The 21967-nt window shown below is 33.4% G+C and overlaps 1 protein-coding gene across 14 annotated transcripts in view; it reads left to right on the top strand.

Annotated features, from left to right (window-relative positions):
• LOC147064435 (RNA binding protein fox-1 homolog 1-like) overlaps positions 1-21967 on the top strand; it is a 522090-nt gene that overhangs the window by 97061 nt on the left and 403062 nt on the right. The window lies entirely within an intron of this gene.

The following is a 21967-nucleotide window of genomic DNA, read 5'->3' as shown; positions in this document are numbered from 1 at the left end:
ATTCAATAATTCAACACAGCTAAAATCCCTCACTTTGAACATTTTTATGTAAATATGCTCTACAATGTTCATATTTGCTAATTGCACTTTTTTGGACGCAATTAAATATTCAAATCTCTCTCTCTCTCTGTCTCGTTCCACCACAAAATTTTAACCCAAATAAAGCTTCCAAAAATGTACACTCCTTCCCAAACCATGTTCGCTGTTGGAATATCAAACAACCAGTCGTCAAATATTTGAAGAAATTGTTTTTAAATACGTGATTGCCAAATGTGCAATACGTTATTGTATCGCAGAAGCAAATTACAATTTAAACAACTTATTAAGTATAGTTTAATATAACGAATGCAGTCAATGAGCCTTTCTCAGAGGTTGGATATAAACTGATTTACAAAGCTATTCTGGTTGCGCACATTACAAAAGAAACATTGAAATCACATATGAAACTTAAAATGGATGACCCTATACTATACGGTCATCTCTCATTTTGGCAAAATTCATGAATTCAAGAATGAAAACCTAACCTAACAAATAATACAGTAAATCGGCTATTTTCAAAATTTGTTTGCCGCTAGCTTCCTGTAAAGTAAACCGACAAGAACCGTGCTTTATTTAGACATAAATTTTATCTCAGTACTATACGATCCAAAGAGGTTGGATGCAGTTTCCCTTAGTTTAATCGCGAAACATAATACTTTGATGTCCAGATAATTCATTATTAACTCATTCGCTGCTGACTACATAATGATTTTTTAATTAGCACCTTTAAAATGCATGTTAATTACATCGATCGGCCGCCTGGTCATTACGCGCATGTGCGTCTTCAGCGTCCAAAGTATTAATCGTTTTTTTTATAAACACGTTAAATTTATTTATGATTGGCAATGAGTGCGAAATTTCGTCCCACCTATTATTGAAAATTATTTGCCGTTTCACTGATGTATGCTCTTAATGTTATAACTTTAGTCACTCAATGATCCAAAATGTTTCGAAAGAATAGTATTTTCTGTCTCGGAACCGTACGATTATTATGTGTTTTATAAGAATCGGTTGTATTATATTACTATAATGGCCTTTGGTACAAGGCGTTTGTAAATATGATGAAGGTTATTTTAATTACATGCTGTTCACACATGGTTGCGTCGGTAAGTTACCCCATGTTTGTGATAGGCCAATTTATTAATGAAGTTCAAAATGTCAATTATATCTTCTAAAACTCAATCACTCATCTCAGCATTGTCAAATTGTATCTAGGTCAAGCTTGTCACTAATAATTATTACTTCAAGATTTCCCACCCCTTTGTGCGAAAACTTGCGAAGGGTTGCGACTTCGCGATACAACTTAATGTGAAATGCCCGAGGGCTTTCGCGATATTATAAAATGTAGATGAGACCCGGCCGCGCTGAGTTGCCGACAAAAAGTTACTTTATATTATGTACCAATGTATTTGTCTAATGGCAAAGTGGTGGGCGCGCTATAATAAGCCTCATGCATATTCATATAACTTCTCGGAACGTGCGGGAAATCTTCAGGGTTTCGCGAAAACATATTATATAATATATACATACCCATGTAGGTACCTCATCTGTATATCTACCGACGAAATGTGCGTCCCAAAACTTTGATATTTGCCTGACGAAACTAAAATCATATATTAACTTAGCTACCTATTTTTATTCTAAATCCGTTTGTATCATTTAAAAGTTTCTACAATGGGTATCTACCATCTTACCAGTGATTAATTTGTAGGCTGTTCATATCCGACCATACATAATAATGCACACTAAACTTTGTCAGTCATACTTATTTGCTTTCATTAAACTACTGTAAAACAAAAACTTCTTGGCTACGTGTTAAAACTATGAACTAACAAGCCTCTCCCATTTTTAACCGCACTTCCATTATAAACTAACAAGCTCTTCCCATTTAGTCGACGACATCGCCTTTGGCTTGTGCCTAAATCTTCTTGTTGGACAGTAAGAATACAATTTGCGGATTGTTGGTTAGGTATTAAAATTCAATTGAACCCTGCCTAAAAAAACCACAATAGTTTAGGTATGCCATGAACGATCCAACAAAAATAGACACTTTTTCAGTCATACTTATTGGTTTTCGTAGAATTAAGAATACATAATTACTATTATTGGTGGTGTTAGTTAGTTAGTTTTTTAAAATTCATTAATCTCTGCTTAAATCAAACCATAATCGATAAAAAAAATATATAAAATATCTAAAATACCAAGCGATCATCGATAAAATATATTTTTTAATATAATTAATAATTTAATATTTTTTGACTATTATTTACTATGGCTTGGATTACGCAGGGTTTTATTGAATTTTAAAAACTAACAAACACTATCTACACATTGTAGTCGTAGTTATATGAAAACACATACGTTTGACTGACAAAGTTTAGTGTGCACTATTTATACAGCCACGCTTCGTCACTGATATCTAGTAAATAGATATTATCTACTATAATCAATGACATTGACTATAATAATGCTTCCACAAGATTTAGTTTTGTTTCGTTCTGTAGCATGTAGATGTAGAGAAGATTAGCAATACAATACCAATTTTAACTTAATCAGAACTAAAATACAATTTAGTAGGTAGCTACCTAAGGATTACAGGAAAAATATTTTCTCTTAACTAGATCGAGAAAAGTAACTTAGTCTTATTTGATCATAATATGCATAGTTATTCTTCTAGTGATTTACCTTGATTAATGTAAAATGTATCTGTCAATTAGAAATATTGATATGAATCAGTATCCTATACAGGTGGGGGCAAACTTTTTGGATGGAGGGCCAAATTCAAGAATTCAAAATGAGCGGCGGGCCGCAAGTAAAATACCATTTTTAGATATATACACCATTTATTATCACGAAAAATAAACATTGCAATAAAATTAATGAGAAGAATGAAACTGTTGTACATTTTTGAACATTTTTTTAAATTCAAGTGTTAATTTTGTAGTTGATATTCTCAAAACTGCTTGTGAATGGGCATCGGAGATATTTGATCGTAAAGAAATTTTATTGCGGTTCATGATCGAAATTGTTTGTTCACATATATAGGTTGATACATTTTTCTTGTATAATCTTTAATTTAGTCGAATTTGTCTGAATTAAGGGCATTGTAAAATTTGGAGATTTATTCACGACGATGCAATTCTCTTAAATCTGTGTCACACTGCAGATCAATAATCTCAAGTTGTAGCTCTGTCGGTACACTATCAATATCTATTGAAATCGATGTTCAACGTAGAAAATAGTGGTAACATAGTGTGAGACGAGACGCAAGGAAGACGTACTGAGATAATACATTTACGAAACAACAAATTCTTCAAATTTTAATCTATTGTCAATATTTTTTAAAAAATTATAAAAAAGTTATTCGTAATCAGAAATACAATTAATGATGGCGGGCCGCAAAAAAATACCCGGCGGGCCGCAGTTTGCCCTCCCCTGCATAGTCAAACAACTTAACTTTGAAATTGCGTAGATTGCGATTTCTTCTACTGCGCACGAATTAATTACCTACATTGAGTAAATTTAATTATTAAAACCATTCTTATTTTCGACTGCTCTTACAAAGTCTTACACAATTTCAAATTATCAATACCAAACAAAACCATGACATATTCATTTTGAACAAACGAATAATAATTAATTTATTAGTTGGCATCAAAATATGATTTTAATTATAATTAATAAAGTAATGTATAATATAATTAATTTAATTATGCTATTAAATTAAAAAGAAATCGGCTTTTACTGCTTTAATATAAAATTCAGAGCGTTCTCATTAGCGGGTTTATAAAAAAAAAACTTAACTGCCATCCATTGTGGCTTCATTTTAATCAATTAAATTTAATAATGAAAGTGGATAATCAAAAATAACTATACCCATCATTACATTTAATGTTCTTTTGACACACCTATTAACTAATAATTTCATTAGCTATTGGGTTTACACTCCTAATTGATAATTAATTATTAGATTTATGATTTTATTGACTTACAGTAAGTAGATATTGTATTTGTTTATTGCTGTTCTTATCGTTAAATAATTGATAATGGTGTCATGGGTCAGTTTCGTAAGTTTATTTTTGTAAATAAGGCATAATCAGAATAAATTTATGATGATCATTTGAATGCTAGAATTTATGAATTATTATTCTGTGTCGCATTGTATTGTCAAACAAGAACTTTTTGTCCACGTGTTAAAAATGTGAACTAACAAGCCCCTCCTGTGCAGTTAATCGTACTTCCGTTTCAAATGAGGAACGCCCCCAAATTTATCACTTCATTTTAGTCTTCCGTGGCGTACGGATCTACCAATTTACGTAATTTGATGCTTTTTATAATAAAAATGTCTCTAAAACGATCAGGAGTGATGTTAGAATTGTTAGTAAACTTTTCGTTTATCTAGAAAGAGAGTCGATACATTATTTAAACATGCGTTGCCGCCATGATAGGTACGTCACAAAAAAATCTTCTATATGTTACTTCAACGACTTCCTGTTATATTTTTGTTGGACAGTATGTATGTAATATTCGTGACAATGTGAAAATTCACGGAAAAGGCAAAATATAACATCATTTACCTTACTTACGTAAAATTATTAAATTTATCCCAGAGAGCATCAGAATTCAGAAGTCACATTAAGATGTATGAATTTTACTTGTTTGTGTTTGTTATTTTGGCACCATAATAAGCTACTATCCCTAACCTAACGATTTCTCAGACAACCTGAATCTCAAAATAAATGGGGTTGGCATTTTAAGTCTGCTTGAGCAGCAATTTGCTTACCTAGAGTCAATATAAAAGAATTCCATGTTAAATGCATTTTTATTTTCTATAATATATTATAAACCCAATATATTTAATTAAATAAAAATATATTATTTGATTCATAAATAAATAACAAATAAATATATATACATTCGAATTATTTACATTTCAATTATGAAAATATATTATCATAGTCGTCAGCTGGATACCATCGTCTGCTGGATGAAGTTCTCTCCTAACCCCTTTCACTCTTCTCGGTCCTTTCTTCCCTGCCGCTTACCTACAAACACCGAACATTATGAGTTCGTCTATCCAGCGGGTTTTATGGTGTACTTGTGGTTGTTAAGCTCCCATTGAGTACCACTGTATGGCAGCACTTCTCCAGCGGTTGTCTACTTGCCGAGCAGGATGATCAGCCCGTTGTCATTTCATCTGCTTAGCGAATATCTATATATCGCATACTTTCTGAAATAAAAATATAAGTAGGTACCTACCTATACTTACATAATAATTTATGGAAGTCTTCAATAAACGCACACTATTATTAATAACTTAAAAAAATAATCTTAAAATTTAAAATTTGTCCAGCGGTTGTCTACTTGCCGAGCAGGATGTTCAGCCCGTTGTCATTTCATCTGCTTAGCGAATATCTATATATCGCATACTTTCTGAAATAAAAATATAAGTAGGTACCTATACTTACATAATAATTTATGGAAGTCTGCAATAAACGCACATTATTAATAATAACTTAAAAAAATAATCTTAAAATTTAAAAATATCTTTTTTCTTTATATTTATGTGTACAGGAATTACTAATTAACATTTTTAAATAAATTGAATCATATTTCATGTTTTGTAATCCTTCACTCCTTAATCCTAGGTAGGTACCGACCCGAAATTATAATATGAAAAATGCTGGGATCAATTGTAAAATTGTACACATTAATTTATTCGTTGGTAGATGTTGTACGTTTACAATATCGTCCACTTACACTATCTACTAGATAAGTTCACAGAAATTTACATAGATTGTAGGTAGATAAGTATATAACATTATTATTGCTGTTTATTACATTGTAGCTTGCTTTTATAATAATTAATTGCTCCGTGATGTCAAATTATGTCGGTCGATAAAAGTTCACATTTTATTTACTTATGTTGTAGAATTAGATAGTCTATCTATATTATATAAGTAGGTATCATATACAATTGGCATCATAATAATGTAATCATTTAGTACGAATAATAGAGTACTCAATATCTTAAACATATTATCCACCCAAAAGACGTCCAAGACTTGATGCAGGAGTTTGCAAATGAAATCCGCCAAATAGATTTGAAGATAAATGTCGTAATTGTGACGTAAGCTCAATACACGCATCGAGGCGAGCCGCCCAATGCACACGCCTCACCATAGATATTATTATGCTGAAACACTTATTTGTTTATGGGGACAATGAATAACGCCAGTATTAGAGTAGCGTTAATTTCTCGAATGCTATTGACACACTCCGGTAGTACGTCACAATGATGACATATGACGTCATGTCGCCGGGCGACTTCAACTCGCAAGTTACAACATAAGGCCCCTGGTAGACAATTCATAGTAGATACCTAGTGATAAACCGCTTTCCTGACAACCCAAAAGCGATTATTATAAATCCACGAAATCGCTACGCTTTTCGGACAACAAAATGTCAATTGACGGATGTATGACGAGGTTGCTTGCAGTCGTGTCCGGAAACTTGTACGTATGCAGTTCGCCGTTTCACACTTCACCGTGAAATGTTGTATCGTAAATATATGGCCGTATATTAAAGACCGTCTAACCTCTTTGTGTCGTGTAGTAACTGACATAAAATTGATGTCTAAATAAAACACGGTTCTTGTCGGTTTACACTTTACAGGAAGCCAGCAGCAAACAAATTTTGAAAATAGCAGATATATTGGATTATTTGTTAGGTTGTTAGATGAATTTTGCCAAAATCAGCTATGAAAATTGAATTAATGTTCATATTATTAAATCTAATAAAATTGGTGACCGTATAGTATACGGTCATCTCTTTTCGGTAAGAAAGCTCAAGGCGAACTGTGACACTGTAATGCTTTACGTACAATTCACATGTAACTGCTTGCAGTACCGAACTAGTACGCTGCGCATTAAGTGCTACCAGTGCACACTTGTAGACGTAAATCATCCTACTATAGCACCATAGGCGTTCGCAGATGTATTGGCATTGTTTGCTACAATGCCTGTTTCAAATGCTACCACACAATACCGCTATGAATGCGAATCGTTTTTATCGTACCCATTGTGATGTGATTGTAGAACGATTTACCTATACATTTAAAATATTAGCCATTAATGCTTTATCTTAAGAGAAATCTAACTACAGCGCAACCTGGCATCGTAACGTGCATGTCGGGCATAACGTGGAAAGATCACAAAATCAACCAATGGAACGAGTACTAGACAAATGCATTAATGCAGTGATATATATCCAAGGGTAATTAAGCGCCCTAAATCCCAATTGAACAACGAATTCACGATTTAGTACGTGTTAGTTAAAAAACCAGGCACCGAGGAGTGTAGAGGAGCTTTGAGAGGACTTCATCCAGCACTAATATATCGACTCCGTCTGATGATGAATTATTGCCTAATATGTTAATTACTATTTTCTCTTACAACATCTTTTTATAATTAATATTATTTTCAATTGGATTTGTACGACCTTTGTGGAAGTTTAATAAGCGTGATACTCAGAAATAGAAGTACAAAATAGCAAGAAGCTTAATTTATGTTTACGTAGTAGGGCAAAGAAATACAATTGGTCATCCTTTAAGTCTTTAAGAGGATTATATATAATAGGTATTCTAGGAAATATGTATTTATATTGTACGTTTATATATTCAATGGTATAATAATAATGCGAAATAATGATTATATTAAATCTATTATATAGCAGTGGCGAAGGGTGGAGGGAGAGACTATTAATTTCCGACATACATAGTGCACGCTAAACATTGTCAGTCATACGTATTTATTTTCATTGAACCAAAACTACAATAATTTACAGATGGTGCTGGTTAGTTTTTAAAATTAAATTAAACCCTGCGAAAACCAACCAAACCATAATAGATAATAGCCAAAATTCTGGTTTATATGTAGAATATTTTGTATCTATTAATGTTTGGTTTAGGCAGGACTTCATGAATTTTAAAAATTATCCAAAAACATGTGTAATAATATGTAATATGGTTTGATTTTGGCAGGGTTTAGTTGATTTTAAAAAACTAACCAACACCATAATATATGTACATTCTTAGTTCAATAAAAACAAATTCCTGCGTATGACTGACAAAGCTTAATGTGCACTATTTATGTCGGATCTGAACAGCCTGCTTCCACTGTTATATTGTATTTACATTACATACTATGCGAAGGATTTACTTACATACTCGTATTTATACTTATATGTTCTGAAAAGAAAACTGATAGAACATAGCAGCATGAATTAAAATAATAGCCATGCTAATAAAATTAGTAACCTTCTTTCTGTTCACCGATATTTAGTTAAACAACCTAGAAAATGGATGCAAAGATAACTAATCATTTTCTTTATTAAAAAAACGTGTTTGAAATATTTGTATAAACTAGTTTTTCACAAAACACCACGTGCAGTATCGGTAGACTATGATTATAATCAAAATAGTAGTAGGTAGTTAACAGATTTGAGCTCAAATGCTTACATAATACGTTAAATGTGTCGCTAGATTTCAAAATCAGCCAAGTCCATAATATATAGATGAATAGGAGAAAAACAGCTTTTTGTTTTCTCAAGTACACAGTCACAAGGGTGAAAGTTTATATTATTTCGAGTATAGAATATTTAAAATTAATAAATTCCACATTTTGATAATGCAGAAATGTTAGAAAGCAGTCGTTCTTCAGCAATTCACAAAAAAAGTCAAAAATACCTAAAGGTGGACTTGGCTGATTTTGAAATGTTGCGACACAAATACTTATGTGACATATTGATCTTCTTTTTGAGTTATTTTCTATTCTATTTGTGAGTTTCCTTATCGGGGGTGGCTGGGTTAACAATGTTACCCCCCCCTTTTTACAGAATAGAATGTTTCCTGTTCTCTCACTTCTGGACCCTGTTGGCTCGTATGATTTGATTTACTTTTATCAGTGTTCCAAGTATTCACTAACGAACAAATATAAAATACAGAATAACGTTCTCTTATAACTATTTTCAAATTTTACTGACGAAGCTGTATGAATTTTTGTCAACAATAATATGACTATATTCTAAAATATTAGAGCGAGAGATTTAAAAGAATACTATTTTATGTAATAAAAATACTTTATGGAGTCATCAAATATCTAAAATAAATATAAAGGATAGCAAGGCTTCAAAATTATATAAATAGATTATCTACAACGTTTAAGTAATGTCCAGTGTTATGCTCTGAAAATACCATAAAAGCTCTATTTTGACCTACGCTGAACATGTGGGCCCTTAAGTATAAGTAAGTAACATAATTCGGCGACATCTTTGTTTGTGGGAGAATTGATATTTAGCCAACCATTTGACCAATGTTTCGTTGATGGCTTAAGTAATAACAGGTAGTGGAAAGCTTGCTGATCGTAGTAAAACTTTATCTCACTATCATCCCAGAGAATCTCTGAATTCTGTAACTTATCGATAACCTATCGCTGATCTAGTATATCGTCTACCAGTGAAATATCAATATAATTGGATAATGGTATACCTGATTGGCGTTTTTGACGATTAGGTATATTGGTATCAAATATTTTATCGGTCCCCAAAGGCCGTGTTAGAATGATGGAAATCTGATCGGTTTTCAACTTTTTTTGCGTGTTCAAATTGAACTCAAAAATCAAAATCTAGGTATTACTTTACGTAGGTCAATTTGGGAAGCGCTTCAGAGAGTATTATAAAAGCCAATAGTTAAAGTTTGTCGTAATTAGTATGACAGCTTTTGCATAGTGGTCTTTGCGCGGCGGGCGCGATACCTGAAGAAATGCAGGTTTGATTCCTGCGGGTTTTCTTACTTTTTTCAAAAAGATTTTTTCTATTTACATTTTTTTAAAAGTGTTTTCAAAATTATGTATGTTCAATACTTAGAATATGACATTCTTAAATCTTGTGAATTATTCGTTGAATAAAAAAATAGTTTATAATTTCTTTATTGCATGCCATAAGGCAGGGATGGCGAACATATGGAACGCGTGCCACCAGTGGCCCGCGAGATAATTTGACATGACACGCGAATGTTTCATTTTGAAGAGAAAAGAATATATAATGGCAAATTGCATTGTATAAAGAATTGCAGGCAAATCATTTTAATGAATAATCATTACGTTTAATGTATATATACGATTGCATAGGTCGGTCCTTAGGATTGCGCAATTAAAATTAAAAATATTCAATCAACAAACCCTATGAAATTAATTATCGGCAGACACTCAAATATAATAACTGCTCCTTATTTTGCCTCAAATATAATCTCTAAAAACGGAAAACGGCTCAGTGATGGCTCTTCCACTATTTCTTTGAGTGATTTGAAAACAAGGAAAAAATATTCAAATAATAGTAGATATGCCTTCGGCTAGAAATACGGTGAAAGATAGAATATCAATATCTGAATTTGTAATTTATAAACCTTTGTAATAGAACTCTAAAACACTATTTTTACAAAACTAAAAAAAATTTCATCATAAAAAAAAACTGCTTGGCACGTCAGACAGTCGAAAAATATTATTTGGGAAATTTTGGCACGCGTACGTAAAAAGGTCCGCCATCGCTGCTATAAAGCATACTTTTATTAAATATATGTTTTAAAAAATACAATCCGGAAGTAGTACCGTATGTTTGTATACCAACGTAGACACATCTACTTCAATAACACAATGGAAATGCATGAATGTATTTCACTTAGCAAAACGTTGCATTTTCCCGCGCATTCTGCATGTAATTACAACGTGGCGTGTATTTGCCTCCGCCGTGCCGGCGTAATCAGCTGGAAACAAATAAATACACCGGCCGAGCCACCCCACCAGACCACCGCCATCTTTAGATTAATAAAGTCTGAGCATAACTTTTTGCACAAGCAACGAGTGGTCCACTTTTCAGCTGTCAAAATCAGATCCCAGATTGCTTGACATATTGATTCGCCCTTTCTCGTTCCGAATTGAATTATAAAAAATTCTCAAATCAAACATATTAACTATCAGTGTTATTTATAAATAATATAGGTACATTCCTATTATTCATCAGCTGTCTAAGTCAGACTAGTCCTTCACACAAAAACCTGTCTGTTTTCCAAAAATATGTAGCAGTGATATATGCATTACATTATTTGTAGAATGTGTGTTATTGCTAGTGTATTATTTATCATGTAACTCATCTATCCAAATCAAACCATTCCCTGTGTGAACACGTCAGTATTAGCACTCTATAGAACAATGACAGGTCACCCGGGAAGGGTGGAAAAAGTAAGACCAGTCGTTGTGAATGTATCGGCTTTCTACTTGAGTCGGCAATGACCAGACACAACATGCGGCCTATAACCGCACTGTTATTGCGCCTGGCTTTGCAAAATACCCTCTGGAGTCTTGCTCTCGTATACACACGCAATATACGGCGAATGCATAATGAACTGCATTCATTGTACACACTGTATGTAGGTACGTACTACTAGTTGCTTTACTTTCAATCCACATTCCAACTGTATGTATTACGTTATAGGTACATTATCGTATTGTTTTATTTTATGGTGTTAACTGTCGGTTTCATGTAAATTGTACGTAAAACATTTCATATTTTGGAATCAAAATAAGTACAAAATTAAATAGTGTTTTTAATAAAAATACTGGACTTAGAACGCTGGAGAATAATATTAAAGTGGTTTTGGAAAATCCATCAGATGCCTCAGATGTTTCAATTTTTTCTAATTCAGAAATAGTTTCATTTACATACGCAATAATAACATCTGTAGAACCAAGTGGAAAGAAGTTTTTCCATGTATAAAAATTTGCTAGGATCAAATCGTCAAAGATTCACTTACGAAAATTTGAAGCATTGTTTTATTATTTATTGTCATCAAGCGTTTTCTATTTGTGAATAAATAATAAATTAAACTTTTGAAATATGTATGATTTATTGTAATACTGTTTTTTAGCACATAATAATTATGAAATTTTAATAACATATTTTCCAATTATATCTACATATTTTAGGTCCCTATTATTCATTTTTTAGCACCTAAAAATCCTAAGCCTACTCATCACAGTATAAAAAGAATTGAATGTAGGCATGTGGCGCCCTTTCTCGGCGGACAATTTATACTGGTGGATCTATCTATACCTTCAGTGAAGACAGTGACTGACAAATTAGCTCGCGCAGGATGTACGCAATATTAGAACTTTTATCCATTGAGCCAGTTATCCACAATTGCCTTTTCCTGCTTTGTAGAATAGGTACCGGCCGTTCAATCACCCGATGTGGGTCACGGCCGTTGTGGAAAAAATCTACAAACAGACAAATTTGCGTAGGTATATAAACCGCTATATATGTATGTACTTATATATGTAAATAAAATACTGACTTTGTTTGATTTGGTTCAATCAAGCGCTCTTCCGGTAGACTTCCATTGTTTTGATAGCGCCTAGGTCAGGGATGGCGAACCCATGGCACGCGAGATGATTTTGCATGGCACGCGAATGTTTAGTGTTGAAGAGAAAAATAATAGATATATAATTTTAAATTGGTATATTTTTTTTTACAAAAAGTTTAACAAATGCCTAAATATAAATTATATAATATTAAAAGTACGTATTTTCTTCGGTTTTTAATAATATTTATCAATCGATGCGCAAACGGAAACGACGAAATTTATGCATCAGACATTATGACAGTTCGCATTGTATAAAAAATAACAGGCAGCTGATACTATTGAAGAATAAGCATTATAATTAATTTTAATTGCATAGATGGGTCCTTTATGCGTCACACATAATAATATTATAGTACTGACCTCATCAGGCGGCGTGGTAAGACGTGTCGCGAATCTCTGATTTTAATCGATTTACAATTATTTTATAATGCTTGAGATCACTGTTTGTAGTGAGAGGATGCCTCATCTGATCCGAGAAATTTTGGCGTCAATTTGTACATAAAGAACCAAACTAAGTAGGTATTATAGTAATAATACTCAAGAACTCAATTGCTTATAATTTTAAACTTTTTTAATAGAATTCTTATAACTATTTTTTCAATTTTTTCCTGCACAATCTACTAGAAAAACTGCTCGGCACGTCAGACAGTCAAAAAGTAATATTTGGGATATTTTAGCACGCGTACGTAAAAAGGTTCTCTAACCCTGGCCTAGGTTTTATTTAGATCGATTTCTTTGAACAGCATTTTCATTCATTAATCATTTTGGTAGGCATATAGCTATTTCAACTTTCAACTCGTTCACTTCAACGTAATTGTTTATTTCGACATTTACGCATGGGCACTATTAAAATACACTGATGAAGGTTTATGTGATGCTATGAAGGAGGTTCTCTGTTTACTTACTTATTTTTACTATTATTATTATCAGGAATGTTACAATTTTAATTGTAGATAAGAAAATGAATATGTATTTTATGATTTTACAATTTAGTTAAATAAGTACCTAGGTACTCGGTTTTGATACTCTTTAAAGATATGTGAAAATGGAGTTCAAAGGTCTCCCGCTCATCGGTGCGTTTTATTCGCATCGCTCGGCCTATGACGCTCGTATCGGCTTACGGGAAAGAGCAAACTTGCGCGACCGTCTTGCGTCTAGCGTGCGAGTTTCGAAGACGCATTCAACTGCGTATTGCGGAAGGTAAATTAAAATAGCGACGACAGAAGTTTATCGAGTTGGTCCTTAATTATCCCATATTTTACGATTTGTCAAACAGGTGTTAAAGAAATATTCTTCTAAACATGAAATTTGGAGAGTATTGAATGAATATGGTCTGTAGGTAGTCATATACCGATGTAAGACGAGTTGTATTATCCTGAGCATTAAACATTCTGCCTTCTGTCACTTTGACATTTAGGTATTTTTAGTATATGTATGGCTTCAACCTGTGCTGCCATCTCGTTTTCATAGAATTATAGTAAATTTTACGTGAAATGGGTAAAAGTTATAGTAGATCTGAAAACGCTATAGTGTATGTATATTTTACCACGTTTTTATTAGCTCGTATTCTTGTTTGTACTGTACTCATTTTTTCTTGTGTGTCCAGTACATTTTTTTCTTGTTTCTCCAAGATTTGTATTGGACGATTGAAGATTTTTAACTAACTTCCCGACTAACTAGATATTTGAAACTTTTAGAATATATCAGAACACGACGACAATGCATTCTTTTAATACTTTTAGCCATTTTTAAGCAGAATTGAATTCATTTTCAGTTAATTCGGTTTTATATGGAAAGATATTATTGTTGGTTGCTAAGGGGGTCCTAGCAACTAAATTATTAATATAGACGTGCTATGGAAATCAATATGACATTTCAGTATTCTATATTTATTCAGTATTTCTATCAAGTACATTAAAAAGTTTTTATTAATACATAGAATTGTCAAGTTTATATGATTCAACAGAAAATTTAAAAACGTAGTATATAAAAAGTTCTCTTTATCTTGTAATTATTTCATATTCAATTCATAAAAATTATGGAATATTTGGCGTAAAATATTAATAATGTTTACTATTTTGACGGTGAAATAAAATTATTTAGTCTATACCTAACTGCAATACTGACGCATTGGTATGATGCCAAACACGAAATTCGCACCAAATGCAATCTAAATGTTTTCGGTAGCGGTTGCATTGCGATTGTTTCGAATAGGTCTGTGGAGTCCTTAAATTTAAATATTAATTTTCTTCGTTTTATATCGGAGTTATTTATTTATACGACTAGCTGTCACGATGGCTTGAGGGAGCGAGTAAGCAATATTATTATGGCAACAGGTATTTGTATGATACCAACGAATTACTATTTTATTGATAATCTTATTGCCATTGTTTTTACCACGTTTTTCTTAGCTCGTATTCTTGTTTGTCCGGTGGTTGTTTATCCAGTACAAATCTAGCAATCGATTATAACTAACTTCCGACTAGCTAGACACTGTTAACTTTTAGAATATATCAGAACACGATGCCAATGCATTCTTTTAATACTTTTAGCCATCTATAAGTAGAATTGAATTCATTTTCAGTTAATTCTGTTTTGTATGAAAAGTTATTTTGGAAGAAATCCGTAATCCAATCCACTGTTATTGGTTGCTAAGCGGATGGTCCTAGAAACTAAATTATTAATATATACGTGCGTTACTATGGAAATCAAAATGACATTTCAGTATTCTATGTTTGTTTGTTTGTTGGGAAATAGCAAAAAAATAATTTGCTGATTGCCTTATTTGTCCTCAATTATTAATACATAAAATTGTCAAGTTTATATGATTCAACAGAAAATTTATAAACGTGGTATATAAAAAGTTCTTTTTGTCTTGTAATTATTTTTATAGTTAAGTTTAATATTCCGGCGTGGCCAATATACCATTATGTTTACATTTCATTTCAATTGGCATGTACAGCAAATTTAAATGCACCTACTTCGTACACTTCCGTAAGTAAAAGGGCTGATTTTTCATTATACATATCTTTCTGGGAAAAAAAATAACAACGCATGACTCATGAGAGGCTTCCGTAAAATAAGGTTACCTTGGATACACAACCTAAGGTATTGTGTCAACCTTGACATAATAAACGAGGATCATATTTTTTGGTAGATCTTCAATGTAAGACAGAAAGAATAAGACTATTGCTTACTTACTCTGACTCTACAAACCTTGGCAGACTGCACAACCGTCAGGTGTCTATCCCGAGCTCTCTCAAGTCAGTCATATCGGACTTAAATGCGTCCCTATTGACGTCCGCCATAACCTTTGGGGTGGAGCAGCTGCCGAGAGCTCCTTCATAAACAATATCTCCCCCGAGCCCATCAACTGTATTGAGGTTAAACTGTTCGAAGCGTTCGATGCGGCCTTTAAGACCTGGCAGCGAAAGTGGAACGAATCGACCAAGGGCCGGCACACATATACGTTTTTTCCAGACATACAGTGGCGAATGGAGATAACCAAATACCTGACTCCAGACCATTACACCAGTCAATTTGTAACTGGTCATGGTGGATTCGCTGGCAAGCTCTTCGAGCTTGGACTTGCAAGCCGTCCGACATGTCCATGCGGAGGGGAAATACAGGATGCCAACCACATCCTATGGGAGTGTCTGAGTATGTGCTCCGAACGAGAGGAAATGCTCAGGTCGGTCCAACCAGCTGTTGGACCCATCGGCCCGTCCGACCTGGTCGCTGCCTGTATGATTAGCTTCGTTCTTTAATTTAATAAACAAGTTCATTTTCTTTTTAGTAATTTCCATGTGCTTTTTCTCTCCCTGGCACTTTGCATTAGAGTAAACTCAGTAAACTCAGTCAGAGCTCACTTTGAGCGTAGCAATCTAAGTCTTGGGCATCTTCTCCCAGGACACTCCCAGGCCAATTCTTAGATGCTTCACATCACCAATTGATGGGTGCCGTGATACTCTCGATTAAGACCGAGGGTGGTACGGGGCGGGTTTGGTGGAGGGACTTTAACTTCTCTGTTCGAAGACGTTGGCTTGGCGTTCGTACAGATGCGCGCCCCCTTTGGTTCTCTTGAACTCGTCTTCTTTGGAGAATTTTATTTTCGAATAGCTGGGTTAGGTACTTGGACGAATAAGACCATATTGGTAGGTACCTATATTATAAAAGCTGACTATGTAAGAATTCAAAATAATATTGATTATACCACTGGCGAAGGATGAAGGGAGGCTGTTAAAATCTGCCATAAATGGTGCACACTTTGTCAGTCATACGTATTTGTTTTCGTTGAAATAAGATTACAATTTACAGAAGATGGTGTTAGTTAGTTTTTTAAAATTCAATTAAACCCTGCGAAACCAAGCCATAATAGATAATAGTAAAAAAATATCTATCTATAAAATATCTAAAATTATGCAATTACATAAATCATACACAACTTTAAATATTTTATAGATAGAATAATATTTTTATCTATTCCAGTTTGGTTTAGGCAGGTGTTAATAATTAAAAAAAAAATGAACCAACAATATGTGTAATATGTATTATTAATCCAACGTAAACAAATAAGTATGAAGGAAAAGGTGTGCACAGTTCTGTCGTATCGCCCAAAATATACCAAAACTATTACGGTTTGGTTTAGGCAGGGAGGGTTTAATTGATTAATGAAACACATATGACAAACAAAGTGTAATGTGCACTATTTATGGCGGATCTTAACAGCCTACCTCCACCCTTCGCTACTGGATTATACTGATTGTTAATTAATATCCGATTCAACTGTGTATTCGAACTAGCGAGGAAATATGGAGATTACAAGGCTCTCTATCGTAATTTGACATCAAAATGAACATCCATTGAATTTTACTCAGTAATTTCAGTAGGTAGCTCATTCGTAGCAGTTTTTAGCGAATACATACACATTTGTAATGCGTAACATCAATGAAATTAGGTCGATCATTTGTGCGAATACGAAACCAAACGTTATCTTTCGACTTACCCTTAATTCTATACGCAAAAAAAAATAAAACAAATACTTCTAATCTAGAAATCGTAAACCTATTATTCAATTTTCCCTTATATGTGTCGGTAAATAAGTACCTAACCTGCACTTTAATATTTATCACGCCATTCGGCGATTTAGATTTTGGGCAATGTTGTTTTTAGCCATTTCTCAGGTCTCGTAAACTGGGCTAAGTTATTGAACATCAATGTCAATATTATAATACATATAATAAAGTGATTTGCATTTTTGCGCCCACTTCAGATTCATCGCGAGAATTTGAATTAGTGTGTTACAGGTACATGGTCGTCGCTAGGGGTATCGAAAACTGCTTACCACGTGACAACCAAAATAGGTATACCATAACAGCCCATATTATAACTTGAATACACGAAATAAAATAGGCACAGTGTCCGAAAATCGGAAAAAAATAGTTAGTACCAATGTAGAAATTTTCAATGTGCCTTCGCCAATATCCTAAATACATGTCTGTTCCAAAATATATATTAGAGCTTCTATAGGTATTGGGAGGAAGAGGCCATGTGATTATTTTTAAAATAGGTCCTAAGTGCCGTTTGGGTGTCATGAGAATAGTCTTCTTTTTTCAATATAATGCGCGGCACTTAGTCCTTTTTTTATTTATTTTTTATTTTTAAAGAAATTAGTATTGCGACGTAGTACTTTTCTAAAATATCGTTGTTCAGACGTGTTTTTCTTATAATATTTAAATACCTATAAATTGTATTTTCTTCTTCTAATGACATTAAGAAGCTAATTTTTATTTGGTATTACAGTGGTTTTATTACAAATAAACGGATTATTCATTAAAACACTTATATCTCAGATACAGATTTTTGGTACTCAGTGCCTATTTTATTTCGTATACATATTCATTTATGAAAGGGACATTAAATTTGAGATGTGAACAAATAAAATGATACGTTATGCCTATCAGTTATTAGCAATTCTTCTTCGCACAGTGCCATCTTTTATCGAAGGTTTACAACCAAATTGCAGTACTTCTCCCTATCCTGCGATAATCGTATCAGATTGCATTGGAGCTTGCATCGCTTATGGAGGTTGGGTAGCCAAGAGAATAAAGATAATTTCTACGTTTCCTTGCATTACGGGCTACAAATTTATCAGAGTACTCATTACGGAAAATATGGCTGAAATGTGCAGTATTTATACGCTTGAAAGCTACTATAATAATAAATGTGCTCTTGGCTTGTAGGTGTATCTACATTTTCGTGAGAATGAAGCAGCAAACAAAACACTATAGAAGATTTGTAGAGCTTAAAAGCTTCAAATCTAAACAAGTTACTAATCTGTCGTAAATCTGTGTAAAATAACTGTCGAGATATTTCTATTCCTAATTCGTGAATTAAATAGCTGGTGAATGAATAAATCCATCTGCTAAATAATACTGTACTCAAATAAACTAATGTCGTATCTATCTGCTTGTATACCAGGTGCACAGGTGTTGAAACGCAGCTGGAATGTTGCACAACTATAGCAAATTAATATTAAAATCTTAATTATTGTGAAATGGTTATTGCTTACTGATTGTTATAGACAACTTTTTGTCAGGCCGTGTCAATATACTTACTATTATGATGGATGAAAAGAATTTTATACAACGCTATGAAGTTTTTAAATAAATAAGGGCCAAAGTGCCATATTAGTTATTGAAAGAAAACAGCTTTTTAAAAAATCTACATACCTATTTAGGATAACTATTTCTAATCAAACAAGATTTTTGTATATATAAAAAAAGATTACAAAACATGACTTGAGAAGAAAGTTCCTCGATGTTAATAGTAATATAATAAAGTAATGAATGATCTTTCAATTTATTATATTATTGGCTTGCCAAAAGGGTCCATCATTAAAATGTCTCTACTTTGTTACGGAATAAGCTCATTTTACTCTATGTCTATGTAACAGCACCTACTTACACAGTGTATGGTAGAACCTGTATAATCATATTTTTTTGTCTACTTTTAAATCTTTTTCGGCCTCTTGGCGGTGTCTTCGTCACCATGCTAACTTTACTCAGTTTTAAATTTTGTGGCGTTTGAGTGATTATTTAATTATTTTTTTTTCATATTGTATTTCTATTAGTATTACATGAGTTCCTTTCTCAGTTTAACATCCCTTCCGCGACTAAATGGCAGGTAATATCAAAATGTGGTCAGGACGTAGCAATAGGGTTGGTTTGTATCGGCATAATTCCAATCGCGGGAAATGCCTGTTATCACGCTTACGTTTAATGGTTTCACTTTCCTTATATTTTTATATACGTGAAATTCATTGCATGTATTGATATGCATAAAATTATAATTAAGGTGCGATATTTCATAAAGAACATATATATATATATACGACGTTACGTATTTCACCGTTTGAAGACTCGATGCTAAATGATTATTTACGTAAATACGAGAATATTCTAGTGGCAGAGTGAGTAGGTACCCATCGGCTGGACATTTTTCTTATTCGTGCTCCGTTTAAAGTACCTTTTCAATTCAAGTGAATGTTATTTTCTTTAAAGTACACATACATATTAATGGTACTCATTACCTTTTTAATTCATGATTTTTACCTATTTACAAGGTAAGGTGCCAGTGGCGAAGGGTAGAGGTAGGCTGTTAAGATCCGACATAAATCATCATCATCATCAGCCGGGGTCAATCCACTGCTGGATGAAGGCCTCCCCAAGCTTTCTCCAACTCTCTCGGTCCTGTGTCGTTCGCTGCCACGTATTTCCGCCGAACTTTACCAGTTCGTCAATCCAGCGGCTTTTAGGGCGACCCTGTGGCCGTTTCGTGCCCCTTGGGTACCACTGGATGACGGCATTTGTCCAGCGGCCGTCCTTTCTGCGAGCAATGTGCCCCGCCCATCTCCATTTCAGCTGTTTGGCAACGTCTATTACATCGCGTACTCTTGTCTGCTTCCTAACCCATTCGTTTCTCTTACGGTCCTTTCGCGTGATGCCCAACATACACCTCTCCATGCCTCGCTGTGTGACTCTTAGCCTTTGGACATCAGTCGTGTTGAGGGTCCACGTCTCGCAGCCATAAATAGTGTCCGACATAAATAGTGCAAATTAAACTTTGGTCAATCATTCGTATTTGTTTTTATTGAACCAAGACTACATTAATATAAAGATGGTGTCAGTTAGTTTTTGAAAATCAATAATTAAACATTGCCTGAACCAAACCATAATAGTTTTGGTATGTTGTATTGTCGACAAAATAGTGCACACTTTTTCATCCATACTTTTTTGTTTTCGTTGAATTAAGAATAATATGTTCTTGATTAGTTTTTTTAAAAGCCCTACCTAAACCAAAAGTAGTAAAAAAAAATATTATATCTATAAAATATCCAAAATGATGTATGGTTTAATTGCATTATTTTAGATATTTTATAGATAGACGATTATTTTTTGACTGTTATCTATTAGGGGTAGGTTTTCGCAGTGTTTAATTGAATTTAAAAAAAAAAGAACCGACACCATCTGTTAATTATAAGACTTGGTTCAATGAAAACAAATACCTACGCATGACAGACAATGTTTATTGTGGACTATTTATGTCGGATCTTAACAGTCTACCTCCACCCTTTGCCACTGGTAGGTGCATATGAAATGAACACCATTTCACTTGATAATACGAGCATTCACGTAAAATAACGTAGTTACGTATTTGTCTTGCAATTTATTTATGAATGATTTCTTTTTGTTTCAGGTAAGTGCTGGAAATTGTACTCATGTTTTCACTCCAACTCCGCTGATTTACTGAAGGCTATGTATACCTTTTAAGTTTTTATTATTACTTGTTAATACCCACATATTAAAATATTATAATGCTTTGAAAATAGGGAGGGACAAGTTACATATATCTACTATAAATACGTTACATAGGTAACCAGTAGCGAAGACTCACTGTGACCTATTTAATGCTCAACGTGATAGATACATAAATATAATTTAAATACTAGTTTTACAAACATAACACACACTAGGCAGTTGTATAGCCCAATGCACTGGACTCAAATACCGGGAGCTCCGGGTTGAATTCCCAGTCACAATAGGTACATAATATGAACTGCTCGGGTGTAAACCATGTTAATTAACATTTTTGCACAACTCATCTTTTTCGTGTAAACAATGTCATCTGACGTCCTCTTTCATTGGGTATATGTTTTGTGGTAGTATCACTGCGTTAACATGCATTTTTAGAATGCGTAATGTATGATATCTGACAATTGTTTAGTTCACACTGGTAAGTGAAGCACGATGGCGGAATATACACAGTTAACACATATACCTAAATTTAATTGAATCGTTTGAGAGGGATAACAGTGTTATGACCCCGAATTATTCCAATGATAATAGTGATGTCAACTCATCATATAATAATGAAGATTTGAGCATAGTAAGA

Source organism: Rhyacophila brunnea, unplaced genomic scaffold, assembly GCF_057557595.1.
Source record: "Rhyacophila brunnea isolate RB1 unplaced genomic scaffold, BYU_Rbru_1.0 scaffold_7, whole genome shotgun sequence".
In the NCBI taxonomy this organism is placed as follows: Eukaryota; Metazoa; Arthropoda; class Insecta; order Trichoptera; family Rhyacophilidae; genus Rhyacophila; species Rhyacophila brunnea.
The sequence above is the reverse complement of the archived record's forward strand: the minus strand, read 5'-3'. Positions and strand labels throughout refer to the sequence as shown.